The sequence below is a fragment of the Nomascus leucogenys genome, chromosome 3 (genome assembly GCF_006542625.1).
Source record: "Nomascus leucogenys isolate Asia chromosome 3, Asia_NLE_v1, whole genome shotgun sequence".
Classification (NCBI taxonomy): Eukaryota; Metazoa; Chordata; class Mammalia; order Primates; family Hylobatidae; genus Nomascus; species Nomascus leucogenys.
The window spans coordinates 121,987,033-121,993,523 of NC_044383.1; the positions used below are offsets into that span (position 1 = coordinate 121,987,033).

At 38.6% G+C, this 6,491-nt stretch overlaps 1 long non-coding RNA gene across 1 annotated transcript; it reads right to left on the bottom strand.

Annotated features, from left to right (window-relative positions):
• Positions 1-1,112: 1,112 nt before the first annotated feature.
• On the bottom strand, positions 1,113-2,440 carry LOC105739588. The gene is made up of 2 exons (XR_001115526.1): positions 1,833-2,440; positions 1,113-1,286 (listed from the first exon to the last, which is right to left on the bottom strand). It is a non-coding gene; the product is annotated as an uncharacterized LOC105739588 (long non-coding RNA).
• Positions 2,441-6,491: the final 4,051 nt, after the last annotated feature.

Below are 6,491 nucleotides of genomic sequence, written 5' to 3' on the forward strand. Positions count from 1 at the left end.
AAAGTGAGACTTTCCTTCACTAATGAAATATTTCCTAATAAATTTCCTAATAAAATATGTCCTAATAAAAAAGGTAAAGGGTATTAAGAATCTTTGTATTTATTTATTTATGTATTAGAGACAGGGTCTCACTCTGTCACCTAGGCTGCAGTGTAGTGGTGCAATCACAGCTCACTGCAGCCTCAAACTCCTGGGCTCAAGCAATCTTCCTGCCTCAGTCTCCCAAGTAGCTAGGATTACAGGTGCACATTAGCACTCCTAGTTAATTTTTTATTATTATTATTATTATTATTATTGCAAATACAGGGTCTGCTTATGTTGCCCAGGCTGGTCTTAAACTCCTGGCCTCAAGCGAGCCTCCTGCCTTGGCCTTCCAAAGCACTGGAATTACAGCGATAAGTCACTACACCCAGTCAAGAATCTTTTCAAACTGATACCCGTTACAAGGAATTTTAACCTCTGGACTGCCAATCTGATAAAACTTCTGTAACAGCGCTAGCATGTGATTTTTTGTTTGTTTTTTAAACAGAGCTTTAGTTAGGTAGATCCGAAGGAATGAGATCTGTAGAAAAGCCATTTGATCCAGCACTCAAATAACAGTTCTTGAAGGAAAGAATGAAGTTCTAACCTATAATTATTAGCCAAAATGTCATTATACATTTAAAAAATCCCATCTTTCCAGACAAAATAGTTAGAAAAAAAGAAATGAATCCAATAAAGGATTGTCTCTAAAAAATTCATCGGTACTGCTAGCATGATTTTTAACATAATTCATTTAAGATTTTATAATAGGTAACCTGGACATAGGAATGCTGCCATGTTTATAGGTCGCTCAATAGGAAAAATGAAACTCATCAACCAAGGCAGACATATTGTAGCCACCTAACCTTGTCTGCCACATAATAGTTTCCCTATAAAGATTTGTTGATGCATTGACTGCTTGGTTTAAAGGCCCTAATAGTACAGCATTAATTTCTTATGAGGTGCTTTCTAATAACTTGCATTTAACTTCTAAATGTAACCTTTGCTATATTATGGGACTGACTCTTTCTTTTATCGCATTAAAACTAACAGATGCATATTGAGTAATTAGCTTTGCCTTTCTTTCTATACTTTCTCTTAAATCTTTATAAGGGATAGCATGGGAACTATATTTTTATCTCCAAGTTTGCCTCCAAGTCCAACTGTGTAGTGAAAGGGCAGCAGGAAACTTCATGAAGTATGCCTTCAGCTCAGAGTCAAAACCCGCATTCAGAACTTTGCTGGGGATGAGAGAAAGGTCAAACCTGTGGGTTAAAAGAGAAAGAGAGAGAGATAAGAAATTTACAGATTTTTATGAAGAAAGCTACAATAATTTGTGCTCTGGACACAGACAGACTTGGGTTAGGGTCCTGGCTGTACCACTTAACCTACATAGGCTTAGTTTCTATATTAATAAAGCAGGGCTGATGGTGAATATAAAGATTTTAAAGGCTCTAGAATATAGCAGGGACTCAAAAAATGTTACAATTATTATTCCAAAGAACATTTGGTGACATAAAAACATGAGGATAGATATCATCCAGGAAATATGGAAGATTCTGGGTAGGTGATAGTCAGTCCAAACACCATTCAGAAAGCCAATGCATGAGCAAATTGTTTTGGAGCCACGAAAAGCTAGGAATTAATGACATCTTAGGCTTCAAGGAAATAGTGGGGAGCTGATCTCCCACAGGTGTGGGAACCTGTCCAAACTCTCTGTTTTCCTCCGTGTCCTCTGGCTGATGCCCAAATCCAACTTGGATGACTTGTCACACCTGTGACACTAGCACCCACCCAACTCTGATACTCACCAGTTTAGCAAGGCCCTCTGCCATATTCAGGCACCTAAACTCCAGACCCTTTGGGACACACTGACTTACACTTTGGGGCACTTTGTCCCACTGGAAGAATATGGGAGTAGGGAGAATAGAGAACAATGGTAAGAGAAGCTTACTCTCCCAGCCTCATCATCTCCGGCTTTCTCTGTCACTGAACCCTTTCCCCATAGACTCTCCAGGTCTCATGAGCTTGACTAGGCGACTCATGAAAAATTCTCATTACTGAAGCCTGAGATTTCTCCCTTGTCTGCCAGTCATCCTCTGTCTCTCCAGAGTCAGAACATTTGCAATTTCCTTCTCAATGATTATTTTAACAAGTGAATTAAGTTTGTTGCCCACTCCGTAGATTTAGGAAGGACCCTTATCTATGAGTTATTTTGGTCTCACATCCCAAAAGTCTACATTTCCACCTCAGCAGACCCATATCATGTTTGTTCCACGGTTCAGAATATCTGAACTTTTAGTTTAGAACTGGCTGGTGGGGACCACACAGGCAGCCTGCTCTGGAGTCTGCGTCCTTATTCCCATTCTAGTCCACTTCCCTCTAACTAGAGTGGATGGGGAGGGGAGAGGAATGGAACAAAAAAGGTAGGTTAAAGTTGGATTGAATAGAATCTTGAAAGCTAAACCAAAGAATTAGAATCTTACTATGTAGGCAGTCGGAATTCAGAGAGATTAAACAAAGTGGTTTTTGAGGAATAGTAATTGGTTGGCAGAACACAGGATTTAATAGAATAAGGAAGATATTAAAAGATTAAGAGACTGTTTAGAAGGTATTACATTAATCTAGGTTTAACAAGACGAAAACTCAGCCTAGGAGGTAACATTGGGAACTAAAAAGAAGTGATGGGCATGAGCCAATTAACATCAGCATGAACCGGTGGCTGATTGGATTGGAGAGTAAAAGCAATAAGTCTGGTTTTAAGAGTAGATGATGAGGAGATCTAATTACATACACACACTCATAACTAAGGAGTTGTATTTGATAAATTATTTAATCTGAACCTAAATTTTTATTCCTTAATTTAAACCTCCTCTCTTTATTTTCAGCTTAAACATTGCTGTTTAAATCCTCCTTAACACTTGACACTTAAAACTAAATGATTCTGACATTGTTTTTTCTCATTCCTCCATTTCTTAAATACATATTTTTATATATATATATGCTAATTAATGGGCACAGTTGGTATGCATGTACTCTCTACTATATCTCTATAGGTGAAAGCAAAAAAGGGATTCTGGAGATAAAAATAAGAATGATAGCTCTCCTTTATTGAACATTTATTATGTACCTACTTCTGTGCTGAGCTGCTCATATGTATTATCTATTGAATGCCCATAACAACCCTAAGACATAGGTACCATTATTGTCTTCATTTGCCCAGGAGGAGGCTGAGGCTTAGAGGAGTATAAGAACTTGCTGACAGTCATAACATCTGAAGGGGATTAGAATATGTCACACCAAAATATGCCACTTTGGCATAATAATTATTTTAAGTTGAAGGCAATTGAGAAAAAGCAGAAACAAGAAGAGCTCTTTTCCCTTCCCCTATCTGTCTAAACATAGGGCATAAAGCTTTCTTGTGAAAGTATTTCCCCACCTTCCATATCAGGAAAGGGAGAACAAACTGTACCACTGGAAATGGAGACAGCACCTAAATAACTCTGTATAGACAAACCTTACTACATAACCTTTATGTACCAGTTAGTTTCCCCCATGTATTTACCTTCCCACAATTTGCCATTCCTAGAAAGCCAAGCCCCTTTCTTTTGTGTAGTCACTTCTCCATAATTTATCACTCTTTGTTAAAATGATATATAAGGCCAAGTCTAGTCACTTCTTTGGGCTGTTTCCTTCTGTTTCTTTAAAGCCCATGTACATGTACAAAGATTAACATCCAGTAAATTTTGTGTGCTTTTCTTCTGTTAATCTGTCTTCTATTAGTTTAATTCACAGGCCCAAACTACAGAAGAGAAGAGGGAAAAGATTTTCCTCTCTACAAGCCAAAAGTCACAAGGCTAATATTTACTCCCCTGATTCTCTCCTCCAGAGCCCACACCCTTCATCACTACTGATAAAGGTATGATAATGAATTCTAAATTCCTTTCTTAAAATCTGCTAATTGGGTAAAGAAGTAAAGCAAAGTTTGATATTCTCCTTCATATAATGGCTTATTTATAGCTATAACTTACTTGTCAAATACAAATGCTATTGTGGTACTATTTGTGTGACATGTGATCCAAAGACTGTTACCACACACTACACTAAAACATGGATATGACATATTTCCTGTGAAGGAGAATTTGGTATCATTTAGAAAATCTTGAATCCTATTCAATAACTTAATTTTTTATCCAGGATATAAACATATAATTGTTTCAAAGTATAAACTCCTGTACAGAATGTACAGGAGTACAATGTACAAGGTATAAACTCCTGTACATTATGGCACACCCCATAAAGAGACTGTAAAAAAAATTATAGTTTTATGCTCAGTTAAAGAGAGGGAAATTTTTTAAAAGGGGCTATGCCAATCAGAAAGAAGCGTACCTAGAGCTCATTAATTAAAGACAGTAATTGATATGCTTGCTTCAGGTGAGTGTTTTTCATATTATCATTAATCAACTCTTCATTTGAAAAACACACACAAGGGAATTGCTCAAAGAGTAGGTATCACATTTAATTTTTTCCACTATGTTTTTCCTAGTTGCAAATATGTTTTTCAAATCTGGCATTCATGGTTGCTACTGCATTGGAATAATGGTAACAACAGGCTGATGAGAATCTTAAGTGGCACTTACTCAGTGGAGTAATTGGAAGCTGCAATGGTTATACAAATAAATGCCCCTCAGAGGGAAGAATGAGAGATTTGCCTTGAAACTGCAGCTATAAAAAATTAGTGCTGGTAAGTGAAGAAACAGAAACTAAGTGATAGAGAATGGGAACTAAGGTAGAAATAACTAACAAAGATCACTGTGCAGAGCTGTAATGGTGTTCAGAGTAGACGTGCAAGTCCATACGTATGTAGCAAATACAAATCGCAACCCACGAAATAAAGTGAAGATGAATATATTTTAATTTTGTTAATAAAGTTATTTTAATTTCTGTTATAAGCTCTCTTCCACCAAGACAGAAGCATGGTCACATGCCTGGGTAAAAAGAATATCCCAGATACCCATGTCTAGACAGCATGCAGGGGTGACAGGCTTATTAACTTCACACTCACTGGGCCATCAGTACTTTACGTATAACCTCATTCATGGTTTTGAACTTTTTAAAAAACGTTCCCACTTTTTAATTTGTTACTCCTCTCTTATAAGTGATTTTCAGATAAGCAGAAACACATTAAAGGAAAAGTTTATTTGATTCATTTGCAAGGCAGAGTCCATGGATTTCTTTTGGCTATCCCTTTTTGCACTTTCAATGGAACAAACAGTGCAATTTTTATCCCTTCTGTTTTTAGAGCAGCAGCTGTAAAAGTAATTAATGGCTAAAGAGACTCTAGCACATCCTACTGAAAGGCCATTCTGGGTTCAGCAGGAGCTCTGGACCCCATGCTCCTGCCTCTGCACGTTCACAGACTTGCAGAGAGCACTCTGATGAATGCTGAAGGACCCTCCTCCCAAATTTGGGATCTCTGCAGCACCCTGATCCATTTTGACCACTGCCACTCATAAAGAAAACTGGTGTCAACAGGTGTTTTCATACTATTTCCAATGATGACTTTGGTGCATATCCAGTATTTTTTTTATTTTAATCTCTGGGAGTTGACAATGTTCTCATGAATTCTATTACAAAATGAGCATTTCCCCTAATATGTTTTCTCTTCCTTTCAACCTCCACTTTCTTCTTTTTGTCTCTACCTTCCTTAAAATAGCATTGTGCAAAAACATCCCTGCTGTTAAACAACAATCATGTATAATGAGGAAGCATTCTGTGTGTGCCCTCTGCAGAATCAGAGGCCTGATGTGGGACTGAAAACACAAGCTGGCCTCCAGGCCTGGTGAGGGTCATGCTCCCTGTGACCTCGAGTCAATTGCTCAACACTTTGGATTCTCGGTTTTCTGATCTTTAAAATAAGGATGACAGCACCTACCTGGTCTACTTCACAGTGTCCTTGAGGGATCATGAAAGTGAGTGTATTTTGTAAACTGCAGTGTTCCATAGGGACATAAGGAAAGTTGGTCTTACTGATTTTGTTAGAATAAGACTCTTCAGAAACAGTGATGAGAGAGAGGAATCAGTCCGGGATTCCTCTTTTCCATCTCATTGACTCATCTGATAATACTAAGGCAGTGGCTTGACGCTGCATATTCCCTAGTGAACTGAGAGAACACACATTTGCCAAATATGGAGGAGAAGATGAGCCTTCTGAACGCCCTCCTATTGTCTGCACTGGAGCTGAGCCAGGCCACATCTTCAGGATAATGATCTGAGGACGGTCAGGCTCAATTCATTTTGCCTGAGCTTTGCTGCTGCCCCTTCAAACTACTTAGGAAAGTGGTATTAGGTTGTGATGGCTGCTGCCCCACCCTTGGGAGAATGCCCAGGGGATGTGGACTGCCCTAGGCAGCCACAGGAAACTGGACCAGAAAGTGCAGAGTCACTGTGTGCCCAGGCGCCTGCAGGCA